The sequence below is a fragment of the Macaca thibetana genome, chromosome 5 (assembly GCF_024542745.1).
Source record: "Macaca thibetana thibetana isolate TM-01 chromosome 5, ASM2454274v1, whole genome shotgun sequence".
NCBI classification, from domain to species: domain Eukaryota; kingdom Metazoa; phylum Chordata; class Mammalia; order Primates; family Cercopithecidae; genus Macaca; species Macaca thibetana.
In genome coordinates this window covers 75,654,923-75,668,067 of record NC_065582.1, presented here as the reverse complement: position 1 = coordinate 75,668,067, position 13,145 = coordinate 75,654,923, and the positions used below count along the sequence as shown (strand labels likewise).

Below are 13,145 nucleotides of genomic sequence, written 5' to 3'. Positions count from 1 at the left end.
TGATTTAACCATGTTTCTTTTTGGAGCAATTATTTTTATGATAAGTAACATAAAAGGTTACTCATACAGAGAAAAATTCAAGAAGGTATGAGGCACTGATCAGATAAATTCAGGTAAAAGTCTTCCTTCGACGGCAAACAATTCTGACTTGATTTTCTAGCTTTTATCAGTTAAATACATCTAATAATTTGAAAGCATTTCATTTTTTAAGCCTGAAATGATCCACATCTCTGACTTTGCTGTTATTAATCAAGAATATACCTCAACACTTTTGTGTATACGTGAAAGCAAAAATTCTGGTCATCCCTTTCATATCTCAATAACCCCACTGGGAAATTCTTCCGTGCTTATGCAATGTTTCCTTCTCTCAAATATGAGAAGCTGTAGGTGTGGGAAAGGGTAAGAAAGCAAGGATGCTGTAACCCTTTAGCAGGTTTTGCTCAATGATGACAGTGCCAAAAGCCCAGAGAGAGTAGCTGAGCATCCCCCAAGTCTATCCTGTGCATTCAGAGAGGGGACCCCACTCTGCTCTGGGCCTGTAATGGGCACATCACACTCTCAGATTCTTTCAACATCAGTACAGTTTCTGCATTCAGCAAGCGTTTAGAAAACTTTTCAAAGTGGACATAATGATTAATTCAGTCTTCAGAGGTCAAAGTCTGGTTCTATTATTTTGAGTAAGTGACAGCACAAGGAAAGCCAAATGAATGAGCTCCAGGAATTCTGGCAGTGCCCGGAAGGTTCCAGATTGGGCTCTGCACTCGGATCAGGACTGATTGTGGAGGTGCTGCCTCTGCAGAAGCATCTGGTTGTTTAAAGCCACAGAGGCGGGGACCCTTCAAGCATTTTAAACCTCTGATTTTAACATTGCCGGGTTCCACCCGGAATTTGCTTCTTTTCATTTTCATAGCTTTTAAAAGCACATTTGGCATTTTTTCTTGGTTTAGGACAATAACACTGAAATCTTTGTGGAGACTTTAGGAATCTGTCAGGATTTTCAGGGTCTTCATGCTCTCTACTGGTTTTACATTTTTTCTTGGTTTTCGTGTGTTTGCTTTTAATTCAAACTGCATTGTGTGGCTTGTCAGCTAAATGGGTTATCTCTATCTAGTGTGTTGTTCTTAATGACTCTCTGTGGCATACTTTCCATTTCTCACTCCCTGATCACCAGAAGCTAATAACAGTAGAACTCTAAACAAATGAGCCACTATTTCCCAGGGACCATTTCTGCCAGCATTTGATTATTTTTGTATTGTGTGAGGTGGTTGCCTAGGAAGTTTTTATTTTCTGTAACCACACTTTCTATGCTTTCTTGATTTCATAGATGGTAAAAAAGAACGCAGTTTTGGGTTATATGTAGAAAAGTTATCTTTAAAATCCCCAGTTACATAGCATATAATTTGTTGTAAAATTCTTGTTGTGAATCACAGAAGAGTCTTTTAATGGAACTAATCACAGGTGCTTTAATGTAAAGCTTATATTAAAGAGATTTTTTATGAGCTAAGTACTGTGTCCTAGGGTCCATTTATGTTCAGTGGGTGAACCAATTATAATGTTATGATTTGAGTCTGCTGAAAATAATTTTCCCAGCCTGTTTATTCATTTAGAAAAGGTTCTAACAATGGACAATGACTCTTAACCTGTGGAAAGATATTTGGTTGGATCCTATGAAACAGCTGTTTTTGCAGGTCTGAAATGACAAAATATATCAGCAACTTCATAGGGTTAAAATAGTATACTAAAAATGACAGGAGAAATTAAGAAGAAAAAATACAATAACCTAGACTCATGCAAAGACCTGGAGAAGTGGAAGAGAAGGGATGTGTAAGAATAAAATAGGACAGTTCAGCAACCAGGGGCCAGTCTCCATTCTGAGTGCTCTTTTGCCTATGTTCAAAATTTAATAATATCTTGCTTTTGTGGAACATTTTTATTTTATTTTATTTATTTGAGACACGGTCTGACTCTGTTGTCAAGGCTGGAGTGCAGTGGTGCAATTTTGGCTCACTGCAGCCTCAACTTTCTGGGCTCAAGTGATCCTCCCACCTCAGGCTCCCGAGTAACTGGGACTACAAATATGTCACCATGCCCAGCTATTTTTTTTTATTTTTAGCAGAGACAGGGTAAGGTTATATTGCCCATGCTGGTCTCAAACTCTTGGGCTCAAGCAATCCACCTGCCTCAGCCTCCCAAAGTGCTAAGATTATAGGCGTGAGCCACCACTCTGGCCGAGCATTTATAATGAGCTAGGCACTATGCTAAGTGCTCTTTCTATATAGCCTATATATGCTGTCTAAAGAGACGTTATTCATACAATCAATTTCCATGAGGTATTTTAATCATTTTCCTGGATAAGTGAATTGAGATTTCCAGAGCTGAAATCACTTTTCCAAGTCCAGGCAACATTCAAATCTAGTTTTGTCTGATTCTAAAATTTCTGCCCTGAATCATGATGCCACTTCATCTTGTAAACAGGAAGCAGGAGAAAGACTTGGTGCTCTACTCTTAGTATTAATATCAAGAGAGAATCTGTACCAAAGAGCAAATTCAACAGTGTTTCTCTTTTTTTGGTTTCTTAAAGGTTTTGCCTCCTTCTTTATACATCAGTGCTTTAAACCACCAGGTGTTAGAGTCATCAGATTTTAAATGAAATCATTCAATTTCCTGTTATACCTCAAAGCTTAGATTCTGTTTTATTTACAGACTCTTAGTTATAAAGGCCGTACTTTCTTTTTCTACCAAGGATGCATCAAAGGTAGAAAATGGCTCAGCTGCAAGTGCCATGGATGGGGAAGATGGAGCATGAAGATTCTAAGGGGACAGAATTTTCCCCCCCATTTTCTTCGTGGGGTTGAGAAAATGTCTTATTGCCTCCTTCCAGTGTCCAGATGCATTAGGCACATTTTAGGAGATGGCGAATGATAAACTCTGCCATATCATCAGATTTCCTCTTCCAACTTTTACCTGATTCATATTTTATCAAATAAATAAAAATACAGATATATTATAAGAAGAGAAACAGTGGGTAAACAAAAGAGAAAATGTTTTTAAAAATATTTGTAGGTTTTTGAAAAAATCTATATGTGGTTTCCAAATGTAACTTCAGTTGTGAAGGGTGAGATTCAGAATCTTGACAGATATGAAAATGTTTTCAACCCCACAACACGCAGCACTCGTTCATGTTTCTAAACCTGCTCTTTACCTTGGACATTTTATATTTGGGAGTTTAAGACGATGAAAAACAAAAATCTCTTTCCAGCCATTTCTTCTAGAACAAATCTAGTGAAGCAGATGCAACGCAAGGTGGAGACAACTGGGAACTGGCTGGGCTGCCAGGTGAATTCTGGTATGGACCCAACACCACCACAGAAACTAGGAATTTCCCTAGAAGCATTTAAGGGAACTAGCTCTGCTTTTCCAGGAGGTTAGTTTATTGATTCATTGCCTACTTTAGGTCAGGCAGTTTGCCAAGAGCTGTGGATACACAGATGATTGTGACATAATTCCTACCCCTCAAGGAGAAATGAGAATGAGATTCAGACAAGTGAGCTGTCAATGATGCAGTTCTAGATAAGGGCTGTCATGGGATGAGGGGAGCGTGGGGTGCTATGCTCCCCCAAGGGGAGTCAGAGGAAGTGTCTGCTGGAGGCATGAAAATTAGGGCTCTGTCTATGCTGGAACCTTAGCCCTAGTAGGGGCTGGTATTTCTCAGTTTTCCTTGCCTACTAGGTGAACATTTATTTAGCTAGGGCACAGTGCTTCTGGCCCTAATGAGGTACTTCTCTTTGTGGGCAATATTTTTCTGATTGATAAAATAAATGCATCTTCCTCAATTGACATCAGGTAAATGTGAAGAGAGGTGACAGTGTGATGGGCCACAGAGAGGGAGAAATGAGTACATCTCTGTATGTACAAATGCTTTTTCATCTGTATGTTGTTATCCATACAAAACAGCAATCCACAAGACCTGTTGTAATAAAGGAATTACGGGGCATCAAAGAAAAGAGGGTGTTTTCCGGGCTTGTTTAAGAATTGATGCTCATCTCTACCATTCACGAAGAAAATCCATCAGGCTTTTATTCTGTTTCTCACTGCCTAATAGACTACGTGAAACTCAATTTCTGTACAGCAATTTGGCCATAAGAAGTACTTAGCAGACAATTAACATCAGCAGCCAACAACTAGAGTTGGTTAAATATCTACCGGCCTGCAGCAATCCTCATGAATGAGTGATATGTCATCTTAAAAGGAATCAGTTCCCACCCTATTGGTTTATGTTTCTTAAAATGGGATCCAAGGGTCAGCTGTATCAGAACCATAGAGGGTACTTGTTACAAATACAGGTTCTAAGATCCCTCTTCCAGATCTTGATTCAGAATCCCTTTAAATAGTGAACCTATACAAGATTTTTGTTTTTCCATCTCACTCTGTTGTCCAGGCTGGAGTGCAGTGGCCTGATCTCAGCTCACTGCAATCTTTGCCTCCTAGGTTCAAGTGATCCTCCTGTATCAGCCTCCTGAGTAGCTGGGATTACAGCCATGCACCACCATGCCCAGCTAATTTTTGTATTTTTAGTAGAGACGGGGTTTTGCCGTGTCGGCGAGGCTGGTCTCAAACCCCTGACCTCAGGTGATCCACCCGCCTCAATCTCTCAATGTCCTAGGATTACAGGCATGAGCCACTGCGCCTGGACCTATATATGCATTTTTAAAAATAAATTTCTCAATGATTTTTATGCATGCCACGGTTTGAGGAACACTATGATGGCAGTTTACAATCTTGGAATGCAATCTGGAACAGACATACATATAAAGCAAGAATGTACAGAGGGAAATATGGAGAACACATTTAATCAATGGTAATAAATGTAGATTGAAAGAGAAGGAATAATACTCATGACATTGCAGTCCCAGAAACCATTAAAACACAATTAGATTTTTCTTGCTAAAAAGCACCAACCGCAGAGATGCTAATTGCTGACTAGTCCTAGATCCAGGAGCTTTAGATTAATTTTCTAGTGGGCTTTCCTGGCTCTTGTACTATGTATATATTGCTAGGGGTAAGTTGAGGGACTATTTCAGAAGCACCAGTGGCACCTTGGCATAAATATACATTTCAGACCAGGGCAAATTTTACTCTACGATAATAGCCAGGATCTGGGATGAGGGGGTATCCTGTCTCAACCAGGAAGAATTGCACAAATTTTATCAGCAGTTTTATGGGGAATTTTCTCAATTGTCCAAACCTGGGTTAATGGACTTGCAGATTTGGAATCCCACCTCTCCTTGGCCACTATTCATCTCATCACTGATGTGGATGTTTCTCTTCTTCACAGCCCCTTCCCTCTTCCCTGAGTTTAAGGACCATATGTTCCTAGAAGTCCCTGCTTTTAAACAAGTAACTGCAGGTTATAATCCACAGTGGCTAAAGCTAATTTGATGAATGAGATAATTGAAAAACAAAAAGCAGAGGGCTCAAAAGTCTGCATCAAGTTCTTAGATGTTCACATTGTACAGAGAAAACAGAGAGAGTGATGGGGAAAGGGTAAAAAAGAAGAGAGGAGAGAGAATTATGCAACTATGGAAAGAAAGCAGATGGTGGGACTGGAAGCCTCAGGTGGCAGTATCATTTTTAAAAGGTCAAACTTGGAAAGGGAGACATTGTAACCAGTGATTTAGAATCACATTGCCTCTTTTCCTTCTTGTTTATGGGTTGAAACGATGTGATCTTATTTGGCAATAAGGTCTTTGCCAGTGATCAAATTAAGATGAGGTCATTAGGGTAGGCCTTAATCTGACTGGCGTCCTTATTAAAAGAGGGAAATTTGGGCACAGAAATAGACATGGATAAAGGAAAGACATGTAAAGACACAGGGAGAAGGCCATCTACAGCCAACGAGTGCCCGAGGCTGCTGGGAACTAGGAGAGATCTCACAGAGCTCAGAAGCCAATCCTTCCAGCACCTTGATTTTTGCACTTCTAGCCACTCTAGAACTGTGAGATGATGCACTTTTCTTGTTTAAGGCATCCAATTTCTGGTACTTTGTTATGGCAGCCCAAGGAAAAAATACATTTCTTGAAAATTATATTTAAGAATTAAAAAGAACAAATCAGAATGCTATCAAGATAGAAAACTTTGCTCTGTATGACTGAATTTTCTAAGCAAGTTTGTTTTTGTAAATGAATTGATAGAAAGTAAGAGTGGGCATATAAATGTAATAGACCGGGTTACAACTCAAAAAGTTGAAGTCAAATTTTCTGATAAACAATGAAAATAAAAATATTATTAACATATGTTAAATAATAGGGACAAAATACAAAAACCCTGGGTCTTGTCATTCTCAGGCAGCTTAGTGTGGACCGATGGAGCTGAGGACTCTTACAAACTGGCACAACTTCCTCTTTTTCATTTGAGGAAACTGAGACCCAGAACAATTAAATTACTTGGCCAAAAAATAGCTTTTAGCTTAGGAAGCAATTACATCAGCTATATGAACAGAAGCTTGACTGACCAGAACTTATTCAATATACTTTATTACACAACGTAATTGACTCAGAGACAGGCAACTTTGTCTGCCAATATGGTTTCCAAATCAGCCTAGGAGGCAAGGGCATTATATTTCTTCTGTGAGACTTTCAGATACAGTGAACAGCTGCATGCCATGTTTACTCACCTGAAAGGGGTAGGGTGATGATTATTCCACCCTCATTACATTTGGGTTGTTTTGTTTGTTTTTAATTTTTTATTTCCATAGGTTGTTGAGGAACAGGTGGTGTTTGGTTACATGAGTAAATTCTGTAGTGGTGATTTGTGAGATATTGGTGCACCTATCACCTGAGTAGTATACACTGCACACAGTTTGTAGTCTCTTACCCCTCAATTCCTTTCCACCCTTTCCCCATGAGTCCTCAAAGTCGATTGTGTCATTCTTAGGCTTTCGCATCCTCATAGCTTAGCTCCCACATCTAAGTGAGAATATACGATGTTTGGTTTTCCATTCCTGAGTTACTTCACTTAAAATAATAGTCTCCAATCTCATCCAGGTTGCTGCAAATGCCATTAATTCACTTTTATGGCTGAGTAGTATTCCATTATATATGTACCACAGTTTCTTTATCCGCTCATTGATTTGATGGGCATTTGGGTTGGTTCCACGTTTTTGCACTTGCAAATTGTGCTGCTATAAACATGTGTGTGAAGCATCTCTTTCATATAATGACTTCTTTTCCTCTGAGTAGATACCTAGTAGTGGGATTGCTGGATCAAATGCTAGTTTTACTCTTATTTCTTTAAGGAATCTCCACACTGTTTTCCATAGTGGCTGTACTAGTTTACATTCCCACCAGCAGTGTAGAAGTGTTCCCTGTTCATCGCATCCATGCCAACATCTATTATTTTTTGATTTTTTGATTATGGCCATTCTTGCAGGAGTAAGGTGATATCACATTGTGGTTTTGATTTGCATTTCCCTGATCACTAGTGTTGTCAAGTATTTTTTCATGATTGTTGGCCATTTGTATATCTTCTTTTGAGAATTGTCTATTCATGTCCTTAGCCTACTTTTTGATAGGATTGTTTGTCTTTTCTTGCTAATTTGTTTGAGTTCATTGTAGATTCTGGATATTAGTCCTCTGTCAGATGTATAGATTGTGAAGACTTTCTCCCACTCTGTGGGTTGTCTGTTTACTCTGCTGACTGTTCTTTTTGCTGTGCAAAAGCTCTTTAGTTTAATGAAATTCCAACTACTTATCTTGTTTTTATTGCATTTGCTTTTGGGTTCTTGGTCATGAAATCTTTGCCTAAGCCAATGTCTAGAAGGGTTTTGCCAATGTTATTTTCTAAAAATTTTATAGTTTCAGGTCTTAGATTTAAGTCTTTGATCCATCTTTAGTTGATTTTTGTATAAGGTGAGAGATGAGAATCCAGTTTCATTCTCCTACATGTGACTTGCCAATTATCCCAGCACCATATATTGAATATGGTGTTCTTTCCCCACTTTATGCTTGTATTTGCTTTGTGGAGATCAGTTGGCTTTAAGTATTTGGCTTTATTTCTGGGTTTTCTAATCTGTTCCATTGGTCTGTGTGCCTATTTTTATACCAGTACCATGCTGTTTTGGTGACTATGGCCTTATAGTATAGTTTGAAATCAGGTAATGTGACACTTCCAGATTTGTTCTTTTTGCTTAGTTTTGTTTTTGCTATGTGTGCTCTTTTTTGGTTCCATATAAATTTTAGGATTGTTTCTTCTAATTCTGTGAAGAATGATGGTGGTATTTTGGTGGGAATTGCATTGAATTTGTAGATTGCTTTTGGCTGTGTGGACATTTTCACAATATTGATTCTACCAATCCATAAGCATGGGATGTGTTTTCATTTGTTGGTATTGTCTATGCTTTCTTTCAGCACAGTTTTGTAGTTTTTGTTGTACAGGTCTTTCACCTCCTTGGTTAGGTATATTCCTAAATATTTTATTTTATTTTTGCAGCTATTGTAAAAGGGGTTGAGTTTTTGATTTGATTCTCAGCTTGGTTGCTGTTGGTATATAGAAGAGTTACTGATTTGTGTACATTAATTTTCTATCCCAAAACTTTGCTGAATTCTTTATCAGTTCTAGGAGCTTTCTGAAGGAGTATTTAGGGTTTTCTAGGTAAACAGTCACATCATCAGCAAACAGTCACAGTTTGACTTCCTTTTTACCAATTCGGATGCCCTTTATTTCTTTCTTTTGTCCAATTGCTCTGGCTAGGACTTCCAGTACTATGTTGAAGAGAACTGGTAAGAGTGGACATCCTTGTCTTGTCCCAGTTCTCAGAGGGAATGCTTCCAACTTTTCCTCATTCAGTATTATGTTGGATGTGGGTGTTTCATAGATGGCTTTTATTACATTGAGGTATGTCCCCTGTATGCCGATTTTGATGAGAATTTTAATCACAAAGCGATGCTGGATTTTGTCAAATGCTTTTTCTGCATTTATTGAGATGATCATGTGATTTTTGTTTTTAATGCTGTTTACATGGTGTATCACATTTATTGACTTGCATATGTTAAGCCATCCTTGCATCCCTGGTATGAAACCCACTTGATCCTGGTGGATTATCTTTATGATATGTTGTTGGATTCAGTTAGCTAGTATTTTGTTAAGGATGTTTGCATCTATGTTCATAAAGGATATTGGTCTATAGTTTTTTTTTGTTGTTGTTGTACCTAAGTGATGCTCTTTTTGCATTGAATTTCCCAGATGTTCTTTGAGCTTCTTGTATTTGAATGTCTACATCTCTAGCAAGGCGGGGGAAGCTTTCCTTGATTATTACCCCAAATACGTTTTCCAAACTTACAGATTGCTCTTCTTTCTCAGGGATACTGATTATTCTTAGGTTTGGTCATGTAACAATCCCAGACTTCTTGTAGGGTTTGCTCATATTTTCTTATTCTTTTTTCTTTGTAATTGTTGGATTGGGTTAACTTGAAAACTTTGTCTTAGAGCTCCAAAGTTCTTTCTACTGTTTGTTTGATTCTATTGCTGAGACTTTACAGGGCATTTTGCATTTCTATAAGCGTGTCCATGTTTTCTGAAGTTTTGATTGTTTTTTATTTATGCTATTTATTTAATTGAAAATTTCTCCCCTCGTTTCTTTTTTTTTTTTTTTTTTTGAGACGGAGTCTCACACTGTTGCCCAGGCTGGAGTGCAGTGGCGCGATCTTGGCTCACTGCAAGCTCCGCCTCCTGGGTTCACGCCATTCTCCTGCCTCAGCCTCCTGAGTAGCTAGGACTACAGGCGCCCGCCACCGCGCCCGGCTAATTTTTTGTATTTTTAGTAGAGACGGGGTTTCACTGTGGTCTCGATCTCCTGACCTTGTGATCCGCCCGCGTCGGCCTCCCAAAGTGCTGGGATTACAGGCTTGAGCCACCGCGCCCGGCCTCCCCTCGTTTCTTGTATCATTTTTTCACTTCCTTAAATTGGGCTTCACCTTCCTTTGGTGCCTCCCTGATTAGCTTAATAACTAACCTCCTGAATTCTTTTTCAGATTATAGCAGGGGTTTCTTCTCGGTTTGGATCCATTACTGATGAATTATTGTGATTTTTTGGGAGTGTTAAAGAACCTTTTGTCATATTACCAGAGTTGGTTTTCTGGTTTATTCTCATTTGGGTAGGCTGTGTCAGAGGGAAGGACTAGGGCTCAAGGCTGTTGTTCAGATTCTTTTGTCCCACGGGATGTTCCCTTGATGTAGTACTCTCCCCCTTTTCCTAGGGATGTGGCTTCCTGAGAGCCGAGCTATAGTGATTGTTATCTCTCTTCTGGATCCAGCTACCCAGCAGTGCAGCAGACTCCAGGCTGGCACTGGGGTTTGTCTGTACAGAGTTCTCTGATGTGAACTGTCTATGCATCTCCCAACTATGGATACCAGCACAGTATTTAGGGTGTCTTCTGGGTCCTGCAGGAGCAATCTGCTTCCTTCAGAGAGTCTGTGGGTTCTCTTGGCTTTCCTGATTTATTTCTGCAGTTGTTCTGGAGCAAAAGTTCACAATGTGAACCTCCACATAGTGTTCTGGCCATCCAAGCAGGAGCTGCAATCTACTCCTGCCTCCCATCCACCATGATCTCTCTCACATTTGCTTTATTATAGGGTCTGAAGGTGGCATTTAAGATAATCAAGTAATGTCTACTGAACCTGAAAAAAATAAAAAAACAAATGCCTGTCTGCCCTCTCTCTATTTCTTCCCTCCTCTGTCTTATTTTTCTCCCCCTCTCCTTCCTTCCTCTCTCTCTCTTATCATTAGGTGATAAAGTAGGGTCTGTTTCAGACTCGATTAAAAATCATGAAAAAGATTTTTAAGATCTCAGGCTGGACAGTTGATGCAGCAAGGAAAAATAGGAAGGCTTCAATGCTGTAAGTAGAAGTGAACTGCATTTACTGAGGCCTCTGTGTTTAGAAATACTTTTTGAATGTAGTTGCAGGATATAAGGATCTTATAATTTGATGGACAGTGTCTTCATATCTGAACTGTGTCAAGATTTATAAACTGTACTGCCACATCATTGAGCACTTTTTCTGATAAAGGCTTTTAACTGTCAAATATTACCTTGATCTGTCACTTGACTTCAATTTTTAGTAGCTATGCTATGAAATGTGGATTTCAGGTATACCGTCTCACTAATCATGGCATTCACTGATAACTACATACATAAACATATAACTAGAACAGGGATCTGTATCTTTATGAATGATAAAGATTATCTATTGCAGCCTGGGCAACAAAGTAAGACTGTATCGCTACAAAAAAAAATTAATCAATATGGTGGCATGTGCCTACAGTTTCAGCTACTTGGGAGGCTGAGGTGGGAGGATCGCTTGAGCTCAGGAGGTCGAGACTGCAGTGAGGTATGTTTGTACCACTGCACTCCAGCCTGAATGAAGGAGTGAGACCCTGTCTCAACAAAAAAAAAGAAAAAAAGCTTATCAATTGACATCAAAAACTATCATAGCTCCTCTCTGACAATAACTTTTTAAAAAAACTTTTTACTTTGGAAACAGTTTTAGATATGAAAACTACAATGTCTGGAGTGAAAATACACTGGATGGGATTAATAGCACATTAGACACTACAGAAAAAATGATACATGAACTTATTGAAACTATACAAAATAAAGCCCAGAGAAAAAAACTGAATAAGTATTGAGCAGTACATCAGTGTGCTGTGAGCAATTTAAATGGCCTAATAAACATGTAATGAGAATCCCTATACAAGGCATAAAAAGGAGAAAGTTTAAAAATATTTGAAGAAATTATTGCCAAAATTTTTTCAAATTTGTTGAGAAATATAACCCACAAATTCAGAGACTCATGAACTCCAAGCACAAGAAACAGAAATATATGAAGATGCATCATAATCAAGTTATTAAGAACCAAGCCAGGCATGAGGGCTTGTACCTATAGTCCCAGGTACTCAGGAGTTTGAGGTGGGAAGATTGCTTGTTCCCAGGAGTTCTGGACTGTAGTGTACTATGCCAATCAAGTGTTCACACTAACTTCATTATCAGTGTGGTGACCTCCCAGGAGCAGGGGACCACCAGGTTGCCTAAGGAGGAGTGGATCAGCCCAGGTCAAAAATGGAGAAGATCAAACCTCCTGTTCTTGTCAGTAATGGAATCGCCCCTGTGCATAGCCACTCACTGTAGCCTGGGCAACATAGCAGGACCCTGTCTCAAAAAGAAGAAAAAACCAAAACCAAAACCAAAACCAAAACAAAAACAAAAAGGATAAAGAAAAAAACATTAAAAGCATCCAAAGTGGTGGGAAAAATACATTATATATACAAGAATAAAGAAAAAATGACAGCAGATTCGGAAATAATCCATACCAGATGACATTCAATCAACAAAGAATTGAAGAATACTATATTTACCTGGCAGGGGAGATACCATGATCACGAAGATAGTTTTCCCAGGGCAAGTCTTATCCATTGCACTCTGGATGTGCTGACCCCTGTGATTTTGCCAAATGTGGGAAACTCAACTGCATAATTTGCGGTAATAGGGGATTTTGTTTGCACTTTCCCCTGGGGGGCAAAAAAAAAATGAATACTAGAAATGGTAAATAAGAAAGTAAAAATGAAATACACTTTTTCTTATTTTGAGACTCTTTAAAAAATAATTGGCTGTTTAAAATAGATTGTTTCATAATAGTATATAATGAAATTCATAGGTGTTGGTGAAATAAAATGCATAATGGCAATAGCACAAAGGTTGATGGGTGGTAGCGTTGGAGGCAGTGGTGAAAGAAAGTTTACTGTACCTGAAGTGGTGTAATATTTCTAGGAGGTAGACTATGATAAGCTAAAGATAAATACTATAAATCTAAGATATAGATATGTATCTAAAGATACATACTATAGATATATACTATATACTATAAAGATATATACTATAAATTCTAGAGTAACTGCTAATGATATATATATTATAAGTCCTAAAGTAACTACTTAAAAAACAAAATAAAAAGTTATAGGAAATAAACCCACTAAGAAGATATGATGGACCCTTAAAAAATAATAATCCAGAAGAAATCAGGAAAAAGAAGTGAACAAAAACAAAGAAACAAGTAGAAAACTAATAGCAAAATTGTTCATTTAAATTCAGTTA

General features: G+C 38.4%; 1 non-coding gene across 1 annotated transcript; it reads left to right on the top strand.

The window, feature by feature from the left end:
* The first annotated feature begins 12,401 nt into the window (after positions 1–12,401).
* LOC126955844 (U1 spliceosomal RNA) lies at positions 12,402–12,565 on the top strand. The gene has a single exon (XR_007726131.1). It is a non-coding gene; the product is annotated as a U1 spliceosomal RNA (small nuclear RNA).
* The last annotated feature ends 580 nt before the right edge of the window (positions 12,566–13,145 follow it).